At 40.9% G+C, this 15,740-nt stretch overlaps 1 protein-coding gene across 1 annotated transcript in view; it reads right to left on the bottom strand.

Annotated features, from left to right (window-relative positions):
* Positions 1 to 15,740, bottom strand: part of LOC126469636 (uncharacterized) — a 358,045-nt gene that overhangs the window by 183,919 nt on the left and 158,386 nt on the right. The window lies entirely within an intron of this gene.

Genomic DNA, 15,740 nt, shown 5'->3' with positions numbered 1-15,740 from the left:
TCTGTATTCGCAATTGCGAATAAACTTCGTGTATTTCATGATGGCCGCAGTCGCCGCAGTGCCTGTTATTTCCGACACGCACGCGTTTTGTACTTCTTAACAACACAGCCACTGCAATATCGCATTTATCCACCAAGCAGCGAGCTTCAATTAAAATATCCTACCCCTGTACGGGAATTACATAACGTGCAAGAGTGCAGGTTGTGACCCATGAACGACAACATATGGGAATTTGGGTCTGGACGTGAATTGTGCATCGATAGCCAAAGTGATTAAGGAGACTGTTCGTGTAAAACGGAAAATCCGCTTTCGAGCCCCGGTCCGGCACAAGTTTTCACTGTCGTCATTCCATTATACAGCTGATGGTTGTCCCCGTTCGTAAATGCGAATATATTTCATGACACTATGCTTGTTATGCATTACTCGGTTGATAAGCAATTTTAAACGACTGTAATGGAAAGTAGCATCTGCTAGTTATAACTTCTGAAGTAGTTTCTACGTTCACTTTTCACTTTTGTGGCACCTACGGACCATGCATGCTACATTAATAACACTCTCTTGACAGACTGGCTTGGCATATACACAAAACTGAGTTACTTAGTTCAGAATTTTAAATCCTTCAAGCACAGTGACCGCTACTTGCCATTCCGTCATGTCTGACTTGTGACATTTCTTAAGCACGAGTAAATCTACGAGGCACTTGAAGCGACAGTACGAGACTTTTTGCAATGATGACAACTGTTGCAGATAGACACTCTATTTTTAATATTTGTAACTCAGGACTAATTTTTGTGCAGGGGATTTATTTTGAGATACTTTACCAAATGAACGGTTTGTTTTCTTTCCATGTGAACTCCATACTTACATCTTCGGACAGTAAATTCTCATAAACTGTAGCACGTTGAGCGTAGTGTTGAAGAGAATTCTGTCATTGCTTTGTATATCAATTAACTTTGCAACATAATGATGATAACGTTCTCGTGGGACTCACACGAGCAGTAGAAATTAGACCCAGAATTTATGCGGAAAAAATTATGAATCTCGTTTTTAACTCTGTCTGCATACTGTACGCTGACGTTATGACCGTCGCACAAGATGAACTAATTCAACAGTTTTGAAAATAGCATCTAAACTTAGGCCTACGATAACATAACTTTAATAAAAGAGGGGCCTCTAGCGTTACCAGTCGGATTATGCTTGCGAAACAGTTGTGCATCATAAGTGGGAAACTGGGTCGTTCAATAGGCATTCCAGCACCACCAACAGATAATTTCACTCACATTTTTCGTTTAGTAGGCACCTGCACGAAAGAGAACCTTCAGTAACGCTTGAAGAGGCAGCCAACTACCTCTGCATCTATATTAAATATTAACCAGCTGTATTTTTTTTAGTTTTCTCTCGGAGTCAAACTCAGTTCCACACTCTTCTGTGAGCTGTGGGAATAAAAGCGAGAATTCCACGTTGATGCCCTGGACAAGACTCTAGTGGTTGTGGTTTACCATTTGCATTCACAGACCCGTGTAAAGTTACAAGACGTTTATATGTATCTAGTGGAGGTCTAATGAGTGCTGGAGGATTTCAGAATGGGTCTTCTTACAGAGGAGCATGGAATAAGTGCAGAAAACTGGTAAGTTGGAAAAATTCTCTGAAAATGCTGTTGAACATAGGAAAGTTACAGCCTCAGAAAAAAGTAGTCAAACGCAAGAAGACCTGCAGAATATCGATGCTTTGTGTATAGTCTGGTGGTTGATCCTCAACTTAAATAAATAAGTCGTTATAAGATTTATAATTTGTAACTGCAACCAACTGCAACTATTGCTTAAAAATGCTTATTTAAATCAAACCATTTCCGGTTTCGTATTTCTTATATATCCATTTTCAGATGGCTCTTACGGACTTCCTTGTTTTCGTGCTGGGGTCTCACTTTGTATCCGCTATCGGCTTTGCGGAAAAAACTTTTTGCATCTAAAATTCGGTAAACTCAAAAAAATACTTTTTTCCTTGAATTTTTCGGTGTCCTCCGTCAATACTATCTGGTAAGAAAAACGTATCGCGCAGTACAGGGACGGAAAAGCGTAGTGTATACATTTTCTGATGAAGACTTGTTGCACGTTCTGCAAAATATTTTCCATGTTATGCTTGCGAGTTAAGTTGCTCATAGTTGTAATCCCTAGGTATTTACTTGAATGACAACCTTTAAATGTGTATGATTTATCATCTATTCTTAATTTGACGGATATTTTTAGTGGAGGGCCTAACACTTTTTTATTTTCCGCGATAAATTACCAATTTTCGCACCAGATATATTGTGTAAATCATTTAGTTATTCATACTGCTCCTTTGACGGGTTTACTAGGTGGTAAACGACAACATAATCTCTAAACAATCCCGTTGCTCAGATCATCTCCTAAATCATTAATATAGATTAAGAACAGTAAAGGACATACAACACTTCATTAGGGAACCCAAAATATCACTTCGATTTCACTCTCGCTTTCCGTGAGTTACTACCAACAATGTCCTTACTGACAGGATGTCACTATTCCACTCATACAACTGAGGCGGTACTCCATAGGCAACCAATTTGATTAGAAGATGCTTGTGGTGGACGGTGTCAAAAGCCATCTCGAAACTAGAAATGCGGAATTCACTTGAGATTCCCTGTCAATAGCATTCATTACTTCTTGTTAATAAAGGGCCAATTGTGCTTTCACAAGAACGATGTTTTTTGAATTTGTGCTAGCTATGTGTCACAGATCGCAACGGATCGTTTGCTTCGAGGTATTTCATAATGTTCGAACACAGTAAAAGTTCCAAAATCGTACTGCAAATCGATGTCAGTGACATACGTCTATAATTGAGCGGATTACCTCTGTTTCCTGTCTTGTGTGTTGGTGTGGCCTGTGTAACTTTCCACGTCTCAGGTACCGATCTTTCGTTGAATAAGCAACTGTATATGATTGCTAAATATAGAGCTATTATATTACATATTTTGAAAGAACCCTAACTGGTGTACAGTCTGGACAAGAAGACTTGCCCTTATTAAGTGATATAAGTTACTTCGCTATACCGAGGATATATACTTCTAAGTTACTCATTCAAATTATGGAATATTTACTGCGTCTTCCTTAGGGAGAGAATTTCAGAAAACCATGTTTAGTAACGCCACTTTAGTGGTGTTGTCGTTGCTAACATTAGCATTATTATAGTTCATTGATGGCACCAATTGTGTCTCGCCGCTGGTATGTTTACATACGACTTGAATCTCTTTGTATTTTCTGCCAGATTTCGAGACAGTAAGTTATCCGCGGAAGACGTGGAAAACAACACACTCATCCAGCGATTCTTGAGTATTTCACTTCAGTCTGGGACCCTTACCGCTTAGGATTAGTAGAGGAGATCGAGAAGATCCTAAGAATAGCGCCTCATTTTGTCGCGAGTTCGTTTAGTAAACGCGGGAGAGTTCCGGAGATACTCATCAAATTCCAATAGCAAATGCAACAGGAGTGCCGTTGTGCTTGACATTGAAATGTTCTGTAAAACTCTAATAGCGGACATTCCAAGAAGTCAGGTTACATATTATCGTGATTCAGATTCATCTGAATAAATGACCAGGGTGAGAAAAGTAGAGATATTGAATTTCATATGGAGACACCATTCACGAATGGAATAAGAAAAAGAGAGGGGCGGGGAGGAGGGAATAAAAGTGGTACCGAAAGTACCCCCAGCGTAAGGTGGATTGCGGAGTATAGATGTAGTGGTACACTCTGTGTGTCGTCGGGCGCATTTTATTAGGTATTTCGGCAGATATTTGCAATGTGTAGCTGGAGCCGGCCTAAACAAATACTGCTCAAGTATTCATCGCATCTTTCACGCTATGCTCAGTGTCAACGGAAAACGTCGGTGTGTTTCCCGTTTCAGCCCCCTTTTATATAATTATCGTTTATAATTCCTAGCTTACTCTGAATTAGTCTGGCAGACTGGCCTTCCGTTATTTTATTCTTATAATATTTATATGCTTCCAGAAGGATCGCGTAGAAACCCATTTTTGTTGATTATTATTTTTGTGTTTCACATCAGCCACCTGTCTGACCCTTTTCCGTAATCACCACCTTGAATAAGCTCGGCAGTGTGTGGATGTGTGAGTAATTGGGTGTCCACATGTATCAGTAGTGGTCAGAGTAGATTCTTTTTGCTTCACTTTGGAGTGTCTTGGGAATGTTGTTCAGACGTGGCTTGTGGCCTAATGTGACGGAGGAAAACTGACGTCTGACCTTCTTTTTAACATTCGCAATTGGTCAAGCAAGTCAACGCGCGAAGTCGTGGAAATTTTCCACTGAACTCCAAAATTTTCTCCGATAAAATGGTGGGGGTCCAGAACAACGATCCTGTGCCTTTTCTAGCGTCCTCCCGATTGGGCAAACGCTTCGACCCTCTTTAGAGGTTTTTGTGATTTCTCCGCCCTCCCACTCAGTAAAGATGTGCTGAACAACGGCGGGTAGCGAGGGCATCTAGACGTGCTTTAAAGAAGAGACTTCCTTGTGACAGCGTGCTCGCTAGGCGCTTCAGTCCGGAACCGCGCTGCTGCTACGGTCGCAGGTTCGAATCCTACCTCGGACATGGATGTGTGTGATGTCCTTAGGTTAGTTAGGTTTATATAGCTCTAAGTCTAGGGGACTGATGAGCTCAGATGTTAAGTCCCATAGTGCTCAGAGCCATTTGAACCATTTTGTTTTACTGTCCTTGGTAATACATATCGATAAACCAAATATCTAACGGACACGTAATTTTTTTCTTATGAGGGGACGAACCGACTCTTCCCGTTCACACTGGGAGTCACATGAAACAGGTTACGGACAGCTTTTGTCTACGTCGGCTCCATCTGTACATCGCAAAAACGAAATCGTAATTAACTGGCGGAACAACAGAGAAAATGCGCCGGTCGGCTTCTAGGAGAGACACCCTGCATTCACTGAAACCGCGTGGCGACAACAGCTTACTCCTATCGTGAGGACCGCCAAGTGTGACTTTCACCTTTCGACAGACGGATCACCACATACCCGCACTCCCTGAGACTATGTGGTGAGATTTATTCTGAATCCAGGATGTTATTTTACATCTAGTGGTCAGGCTTGTGATCAGGCGCCTAACCAGCTGTATCGGGTCGAGTATCGCTATACCAAGGTGCGTGAGCGACTTAAGATGGCTGAATTGGACCTGGTAATCAGTTCGTAGAAGAGTTGCTACTTTGTTAACAGTTGCTGCTTTTTCAAATTTTATGTTTAGCTGCTGTTACCTATTTGTTGTCACATGGGAATGCAAGGTCTGTGACGAAATTAACTTCTTCTAAATACGCAGCAACAAATTCCGTTAAATCTGTTAGTCAGAATTCGAAGATCCACAGAAAAGTCTCTGTATAATGGTCTGTTATTGCCTCCATACGATAGTCATCCTGCTCACTTCCCAAACATATTTCATTCGTTGCATTACTACCACGGAAGATTATCTCGTAAGTTCGGAATGTGTAGATGTCTGAAAAAGAATGCTACCGTTTACGTTTGCTTTTCGACTAAATGAGAGACAACTGATATTTCCAGGCCATCACTACTACGTTTTTCGATCAGTTTATAAATTCGTTTGTTTCCATTTACTACATATCTAAACACAAATCATGCAGCTTTCTACTTATAATAGTTGTATCTAGAACTTATTTCAAATTCCTTTCTTTGAGAAGCTTTACAGGCTTCTTTGAATGCCCGAGAACATTAGTACTTGCTGTAGTTTTAGTGGAATCTGTTCAGCTGTTGTGTTCACTTACGTCTGGTACAATCGATTTTGGGTCACTGATAAGTAATTTATGTCCTCAGCAAACATTTCTGCTTCTTTAAGGAAACCTTTAGCGTTTAGTGCTCACTAAATATGGATTAAGCTGAAGACTGATCCAAGAACTGTTTCTTAAGGGTCAGAATTTTACATGTCGCTGCATTTTGAATACCGTTTGCTATGTCTTTGGGCCTCTGTAAACGTTTCCATTTGTTCCTTGCTATGGAGAGAGACTTCTGTCATACAAAGGGCGAACTACAAATATAGTAACGTTTATATTTTGCCTAACAAAAGTTGACGTTTTCAACAGTCAAAGGCCGTTCTAAGTTCAAGCGAAACAGCATTAGTATATTTCTCTACTTCAGCTCCGCCAAAATTTTAGCCGTCCGTTGTGACCGAGCGGTTCTAGGCGCTTCAGTCCGGAACCGCGCGACCGCTACGGTCGCAGGTTCGAATCCTGCCTCGGGCATGGATGTGTGTGATGTCCTTAGGTTAGTTAGGTTTAAGTAGTTCTAAGTTCTAGGGGACTGATGACCTCAGATGTTAAGTCCTATAATGCTCAGAGCCATTTGAACCATATGAACCAAAATTTTATTAGTGAGATTAACTATTAATTTGTCTATTGAAAAGTCTACAAAGAAGATAAACTAGGATACAGTTAGTAAGTGACAGTCTGTAATCTGCTGTAGGCAATCTTGCGAAGGAGTTTTGAAAATTTTGGAGAAAAATGAGATGGATTTGTAATTGAAGGCTGAGTGGTTAAGCAGATCTTCTCAGATATACATTGATGAGTCTTTGGGCGATGATGAATTGATTGAGGTGAGAGCCTGACATCTGACAACGCTTGTCGTGTGTCTAGCAGATATTTGTTTCTGTGTACTACCTTTACAAAAATATGTTGCTTTGCATCCTTCGACGTCAATCGTCTCCACTTTTGTGATTGCAATTTGTCCCTTGACATACGTAACACATCTTCAGATACTTCATTTACACTGTCACGCTCTGATGCTGACCTTAGAAAGCTGTTTCACCTATTTGAAGTCTTTTAAATCGATGCGAAACGTGCTAAACGAGTGGCCTGAAATCACTATCAGAGTATTCATCGATGGTGATCCATTGAAAGATTGAAACTGCGTACGGGAATGAGACTCGAAAGTGGATATTTGTCTTTTTTGAGGAACAAGGACCTATATATGAAAATAACTGGCAGATTAAAGCTGTTATTTGAGTTCGGATTTTCCCGTTGGTAGGCTTTTGCCCGCCAAACGCAAATATTGGGGATGGGGTCCCATATCGAACGAAGTGGGTCAATAGTTAAAACAATGGGCTCGAAGCCACGCCTGGCCATTCACATGTACGTTCGATACAGTTCAGCCTGGCGAATGCTACGATGTTATTTAAACGGGGCACGGTCCTTTCCTTCTCCTTCCTCCATCCTCCCCCTTTATCCGAAACAGGCAGCGCTTCGTTTGCAGTAAAGTCACCGAGATATTTAACTCTAACTTTCGTACCTAACTTTCTTTCTTTCAGACCAGGTATGGTACATGTTTTTAATCTCACAACTGAATAATAATAAAATATTTTTCATTTATATCTTTCGTTGTTCCAAGTTACAGTGCTGCACACTGTATGTGATACTGTTTCAGTGGTAGACAACCTCGCAGTTATTTTGATAGCTGTGTGGAATCTGTTTTAGTTAGTTTTCGTAACTTTGTTTCTAAATGAGATGAAGTGGCGATAGATAATTCTGTATTGGCAAGCTTAAATTAAAGTCATCTAAAATGTTAATCGTTCCGTTGTTTATTTTCCTAGAAGCAATAAGACCTTTTTCGTAGATTCTCTTAACACAAATGCTTGTCCGCCGTACCTTCGGACAGAAGCGCCTCTCAGAAGCAACCAGCGATCGGTGCAGAGGCGTCGCCCGTGCGTGGGAGTAACAGGTTTTGTCTACTTTCAAAACGAAGGTGGCTATCCTGAAACACGCCTGACTCACGGACTCGACCTAGGTCAGGCTACGGGGAAAGTGAGCCTCTACCACGTCCCCTCGTTCCTACTGGGACCGTGTGGCCATCTCTTAACGAGAGATATAACCTTCCACGTAGAAACATCTTTCACTTGTAGTATCTTCGTGATATTAAACTGATACTAGCTTTCGGATTCTTAAGGATGAATGTGGGAATCTGTGTGAAATACCTACGCATAAGATCATATTTGTGTGGAACCTTTCAATAACGCGAATTTGATTCGGATCGGGCAATTTTCTAACCAGTGATTCAAGATTTGCAAGAGTAAATAAAGGTGAAACTTCCTTGAAGATTAAAACTGTGTAGCGGACCCAGACTCAGGACCTTTCGCTTTCGAGGGCAAGTGAGCTACCCAAGCGCGACTCACGACCCGTCCGCGCGCAGCTGTACTTGCACCAGGACCTCGTCTACCAAACTTCACAGAAGATCTACTGCGAGTCTCCTGGAAGAAAGGATGTTGCGGAGACATTTGTTAGCCACAGCATAGGGGATGTTTCGAGAGTGAAATTTTCATTCTGCAGGGGAACGTGCTCTGATACGAAACTTCCTCGCAGGTTATAACAATGTGGCGGACCGGGACTCGAACTCGGTAACTTTGGCTTTCGCAGCAAGCGCTCTACCGACTGAGCTACCCAAGCGCAACTCGGGACCGCTTCTCACAGCTTTACTTCTGCCAGTACCTCGTCTCCTACCTTCCAAAATTCACAGAAGCTCCCCTGCGAACCTAGCATGACTGGCCCTCCTGGAAGGAATTGTTGCTAGGTTCGTAGGAGATGTTCTGTGAAGTTTGGAAAGTAGGAGACGAGGTACTGGCAGAAGTAATGCTGTGAGGACGTATCGTGAGTCGTGCTTGTGTAGCTCAGACGGTAGAGCACTTGCCCGTGAAAGGCAAAGATCCCGCATTCGAGTATTGGCCTGGCACACAGGAAGTTTCATATCAGTGTATACTCCGCTGCAGAGTAAGAATTTGATTCTGTAAATGAAGGTGTTTGGCAGGGTTTAGCCTTCTCCATTTAAATTTTTTTTAATATATCGCGAAAACATCAAAATGCTTAAATTTGCATGTGGTATAGCAGTATCAGCCGAATCTAAAAAGAAAGTCCAAACAGGGCATAAAAAGTATGAAAAACCTATTTTCAAAAATATATAATAGGAAAATAAATAAAAGAACCGAAATCCTTGTATGCAGTATAATTCCAATACAGCAGACCTACGTGTGGATGGAGAGAATTTGAAGCATATCACCAGCTTTAAGTACCTGGATAGTACCATAACTGAGGATGGTAGAACATGCCACGAGATTGAATGCAGAACTGTACAAGGTGAAACACCATGCAATAAGAAGGAGAAGCTACCGATATCGAAAAATATTGGGTTAAACACAAGAAAAAGTGTGAAAAAACTTTTGTTTGAAGCGTTGCCCTATTGGTGACGTGGACAGTACGGGAGCCAGAACAGAAAAGAGTACATTCCTTTGGTGCATGGTTTTGGAGAAGAATATGAAAGACTTCGTGGGCAGAGAGAATTATCAATGAAGTCTTCAACAACATATGGAATAAAAGTTCATTGTGGAGGACTATCAAGGAACGGAGTGACTGATGGGTTGGACATTTATATAGACATTTTCCCTACGTCGTGAACTTAATAGATCAAAAATGCCCGGCAAGGATGCGTGGGGAAGACCAATACTTCAGGAAGATAAAACAAGATGTGAATTTGGCAACATACTCGAAACGGTAGAGACTTACTGAAGATAGTGAGAAATGGAGAATGAACATTGCTGCCGAATAATTGCAACCAGCTGAGAACAAAAGTAGAAGAACGCCATTTTCTGGCGGAAATAGTAATTACCGAATTTCCGATATGTAGAAGTGGTGGGCTGCTTCTGAAATCGAACTGTCAAAAAGGATTAGTGTTACACATAGAGCACGAATCTGTAACGTCAATGAACTTCTGATCTTTTGAGACAACCTTGCTACAGCGGACTACTGGAAGTGTGCTAAAACAGATGAGTGAAAAATTCGTAGAGGGAGGAAGGCATATGTAAGAATTCGCTATTGGGAAAAATTCGTAGACAGAGGGAGGGATGTATAAGGATGCAGTCATTATTGGACTCATTTGCAAGCAGTGTTATCAGATAAAGTACTCGACAAATGTGCTTTCCCGAAATAGGATCAAACATGGACGAAGTTAGATTGGTTTTAACCGTAGTTCAAATGGTTCAAATGGCTCTGAGCACTATGGGACTTAACTGCTGAGGTCATCAGTCCCCTAGAACTTAGAACGACGTAAACCTAACTAACCTAAGGACATCACACGCATCCATGCCTGAGGCAGGATTCGAACCTGCGACCGTAGCGGTCGCGCGGTTCCAGACTATAGAGCCTCGAACCGCTCGGCCACCCCGGCCGGCTTAACCGTAGTTGTTCTACATTCTAATACAATGATCCTAATTATTATGATGGCTTTCAGGACAACTAAATACGTTAGCTTAATTCAGAAGACCCATATTAGTCCTTATCAACGAAACAGAAAGAATTTCGGGTTTATAAAATGTGAGAAATTGTTTGATATGTTCATTGCATTTAAGTTTCTGATGAGAAACACTAAGTCACCCACTTGAAACTGTAATCAGAGTTTTGTTGCGACAGACTTCCCAATAAGAGACGTAGCATCAATAGGAACAAAGGCACCGCATAGGTATCAGATACCTCGCACAGCTTCAGAATCTGTGACGTCGATTCAGCAACTGGACCTAAGCTCACTATAAGAATACGAACCATTCCTTTTTTTGTACTCGCACTTTTTCCCTGGTTATTGACATAGGAGTACCCTCTTTTGCTTGCTATTTGCTACGCATGAAAGGGAAAATTGATGAACTCTTCCCAAACTTCCACAATGACACGTCTAACGCAAAAGTATAACATGGTCCTCACAGTTAACATTTTAGTTAGATCTGTTATGACTTCCTTTTTCACACTGTGTTGTTCTTTTGTGGTAGCAGGAGTGAGGAACAGATGCCGACCACGAACGGAGAATTCAGATATTAATTTATTCTACATCTAATATCAAATAGTAAGAATAATACATAACTTTCTTGCTGTAGTGGCAGCATCCATTGCTAAGGCCGGTATTACACTATCAAATTTCTTTGTCAAATATCTTTGTCCAATATCTTTGTCAAAGATATTTGATAGTGTAATAGGGACTTAGTCAAATGTCGTCCAATATTTGATCAAATCTACGGCCTCGCTGTATATTTGATCAAAGAAACCGCTTGTCTTCTGTTTACTGCAATGTGACATGTTACCACATGGAGCGCTAGCATCGCTGCAGCGTTCTGTCGTCTGTAGTGTTTTTATAACCATTGCCGGTAAATACAATTGGTGTGTGCCTACAACTACAAAATTAATAGAGATGTCTGAAGCTGATGAGGCGCTTTACAACGTGAGGCACCCTGAATACAAAAATAGATTGAGAAGATTGGAGACCTGACCTAACCTAACCTAACGTAACATAACCCTCTCCTGTAGCAAGGAATCGGAGTGTTAAAGTGAGCCTGTCTTCTGAAGATGTAGGAGTTCTTAAGTGAATATTGTGCTTTGTGATATGAGGATACACTTCATTGAGCACATACAGAAATGTATGCTCATCCATTCTTAAGTAATTGATGTACGACTTGACGTCTTCCACTGTAAGCTCACGTAACAAGTTTTGTTGAATGCTTTTATCGTGTCGTCGTAAAACCCACGGCTTCACCCAGATTAGATTAGTTTTTCGTTCCATAGATCCGTGCTGAGGAGATCCTCGTGGATGTGGAACATGTCGATTTTTTTTAAGCTGAAATAACAATACGAATAGTATGAATAAATACAATACATCATTTGTTTCTATTAAAAATTTCGCCAATGGAGTAGAAGGAGTTGGCCAATAGTAAGTCTTTCAGGCTCCTTTTAAACTGATCTTTATTTCTAACTAAATTTATTATGTTTCCTGGCAAATTATTGAAGATGAGTGTTCCTGAGTAGTGGACCCCTTTTTGAACTAAAGTAAGTGCTTTTAAGTCCCTGTGCAGATCATTTTTGTTCCTGGTATTGTATGTATGAACTGAGTTGTTTGTTGGAAAAAGAGATATATTATTTACGACAAATTTCATTAAGAAGTAAATATACTGAGAGGCAGTAGTTAGTATACCCAGTTCTTTGAAGAGGTTTCTGCAGGACGTCCGTGAATTTACTCCACAAATAATACGTATTACACGCTTTTGGACTCTGAAAACTTTTGTTTGACTTCAAGATTTACCCCAAAATATTATCCCATATGACATTATGGAATGAAAGTATGCAAGCTTTTTCATTTTTATGTTGCCTATGTCTGCTAACACTCGAATTGCAAATACAGATTTGTTAAGGCCTTTCTGCAGTTCTGTGGTGAGCTCCTCCCAACTGAATTTATTATCAAGTTGTAATCCCAGGACTTTTAAGACTGTCAACCTCGTATGTATGGTTCCATTTTTCCCCCACTTCTTTCCGCATGTGCATACAATGCAATTGGGGTACGTACAACTGCTGCGGTTTATAACAAGTTGTTGTCAGCCATCTTGAACTTTGACGAAAAATTTGATGACAGTGTAATACCCCTTCTAGCGCTACGTCAAAGATCTTTGTCAAATATATTGGACGGAATATTGGATCACATCTTTGATCAAATCTTTGACAAAGAAATTTGATAGTGTAATACCGGCCTAATGGTAGATTTGAATGTAAAAATATACACAGATAGAAAAGATTTATAAATCTGTCACTCTTCAGTACAATGTCTATTCAGAAGATGTCGAGCTGTGGCCGCTACGATAATCCGTAAATATTATTCGACAGGCAGACACACAAAATGGGGTCAGTGCGTGAATGTAGACCCGGCGCTGGAACTCCGGATAGGAGATGCTTGCAGCGGTGTAACCGTTCGTGGCAGCGCTCTCGTGCCGCCGTGGCGGCTGTAGCAAACGCGGCGGCGTAATTGGTGGCCCAAGTATTTCAAAGTACGGCTACCCGGATTGCGGCCCATACAGTAAGATCAGAAAAGATATTGATCGTAGTAAATTTATGACTTAGTTCTGTAAATGCTTCAGGTATCAGGTAATGAAAATAGCATTTTATTGATTCAAAATAATCTTTTTCGAAATTATTTAAGAAGGCAAAAATATTATCAGTCTCTGCAAAGTTTAAGTTTTTTCAATCACGATATTTTCCTCACAACGAACCTTTTCAAAAGGTAGTGACAAAGGCCAAATCTCGAAATCAACTTGCACGAAGTAAGCGTTTGTAGCACAGTTCCACAAATTATTGTAGTGGGAGATACCGATGTTGGGTGGTTGTAGCGCTCGTGAGTGAGATATCTTTTGTTTGGCATATAAAATGCTTTTATTTTGATACTACGTAAAAAAATCCTTTTAGGCGAACATAATATGAACTTCATATCGTCTTTTAGCTTTGAGTTAACAGAAATATCGTACAATGCAAAACCCAAAAGATTTCCTGGATGATTTTTCCAGGTAATGGAAATGGTATCATCAACAGAGCTTGTTCACAGAGGAAAATACACTGGTTTAATTGATTCTTGTTTCCAGATTGTAAGTAATGAATTCACATTTCATCAACCGTAACATAGTGCCTAGTAACATCACGTGATTGAGGCAGAATGTGTCCAGACACTGCTAGGAAGCTGCAACTAGATTCTGCTGGTGGCCTACTGTGAGCAACAGTGGCACTTATGTTGCCTTCATCTTCCTTGTAATAAAATGTTCGTGTAGTGTGACTGATACTCGTTCGTGTGAGCTGCTAACATTCTTCGTTACCTCGTGAATCTTAATTTCGTAATCGTTCAGAACAATATTTTGGATTATGTCCCCAAAAATTACATGCATATGCAGCAAGTCGTACACCGTCAGAAATGAAACGCACAATACCATAGCGATCTTGTGTCAGAGTATTAGACTTATTGAACACTCCAGTACGTGTCCACAACTCACTGCTACGCAAGCGAAGGGTCTTACACAACATTTCCGATAATTTTTACATTCGTTTCTTATTAACCTGGTGGCCAAACCCTCTTTCTAAATTCGTCAGAATTATCTTCAAACGTTGTCTGAATATCGCACAAGGTGCGAGCAGCGACGTTAACGTCCTGGAACGTCTCTTCGTCATGAGTATGTGTGAAGACGATGAATATCACAAAGTTCTTTCTGAGCAGTTTCATCGACTGTGTTTCGTCGAATGGTTGCTCTAAATTACTTTTGGCGAATGTCAGGATGATTACTTCCACAAGGTCACAGCCAATTTCATTCTCCATTCTTACCCAAAGAAAATATTTATTCTCTAATGGCCTCGATATTGACGGAGCGTAAAACACTGACGTTTCACTTTTTTGGGGGACAGCATTTGCAGCCCAGTTCAATACTGTATCAATGGACTTGTCATATGTATGGTTACTTTTTGGGCTCTACTAACGGACGATTATTTAATTTTTGTTTTCGTTTACAACGAGCAAGATGGAGCACTGGTTACGAGACTAGACTTTCATTTGGGAGGATAGCGTTTCGAATCTCTGATCGATCCTCTGCATTTTGGCTTTCTCTGGCTTCTTCTCTAAACAGATGAAGGTGAATGACGTGATCGTTTCTTTGTAAAGACCGCAGCCGAAGTCCCTACCATTCCTTTCCCATTTCGAGTTTGTAATGCGTCTACAATGACCACGCCGTCGACGGGATGTCAAGTATTGATTCTCCTTTCAGATTGACTCACTGTAAGTTTCCATATTTGTACTGTAGATAAGTAATAAACATTGACGCAAACTACATTTCCAACCTATATTCTTGTTAACATCTCAAAACCAACTTCCTGTCGAAAACACCTACTCAGTTAGCACATGTTTCACAGATAATTGGCATGGTTCACCTTAGTTATTAAAAATTTATGTATAGTCGTCTGATCATGATTTATACTAACGTCTACTCCAACCATCGTCGCAGCTGGAGCCGCCAATGCACGCTCCTGTCTTCGGTTAAAATCCCAGTGGTGCATGCCGCCCGGTGTGGCCGAGCGGTTCTAGGCGCTTCAGTCTGGAACCGCGCGACCGCTACGGTCGCAGGCTCGATTCCTGCCTCGGTTTAAGTAGTTCTAAGTTCTAGGGGACTGATGACCTCAGATGTTTAGTCCCATAGTGCTCAGAGCCATTTGAATCATTTTGAACAAGTGGTGCAAGATATTTACGTGACCAGTGTTGGACTAGTATATGTAAGATATCCTGATCACCAGAATATAAGCCAGTGCTCTGGATTAAGCCACGGAGCTCTCCGCAGTGTCTGATAGAATAACGACCAGACGTGGGCTTTGAGATCGGAGGATCTTTCATGCTATTAGATTATCACTGGTGTCGCGTTTAATCTTTTTCGATATTTCCATTTCTATAGTGGTTCATAGCAAACGCAACGTTACACTATACAAACACTTAATCTATTGCAAGAGACCGAGGAAGCAAGGGGCCCAAGTCTTAGTATTTTGTTCGTCAGAGGAATATCCATGAATACGAATTATAACTTTCAGGTTGTAGTGACAGTCGTCTTTTTCAGATATAAGGGGCAGTAAAATGATTCGGTGAAAAGTAAGCAAACTGTTTATTATTTCAAAAGTAATCGCTGCAGCTGTTAATACATTTATCCCACTGTGAGGCAAGACCATCAACATTGGGTTTCATGGAAAAATGTTTGTGGTTGCCTGTGAAACCGTGATTGTACCCAGTCGTGCACTTCTTTGTCCGAAACCAATCGACGGCCACAAACATCTTTCTTCAGGGCACCAAAAATGTGGAAATCGCATAAGAAGAGATCGGGACTGT

This window comes from Schistocerca serialis, chromosome 3 (assembly GCF_023864345.2).
Source record: "Schistocerca serialis cubense isolate TAMUIC-IGC-003099 chromosome 3, iqSchSeri2.2, whole genome shotgun sequence".
Taxonomy (NCBI): Eukaryota; Metazoa; Arthropoda; class Insecta; order Orthoptera; family Acrididae; genus Schistocerca; species Schistocerca serialis.
Note: the sequence above shows the minus strand (reverse complement) of the source record. Positions and strands in the feature narration are given on the sequence as shown.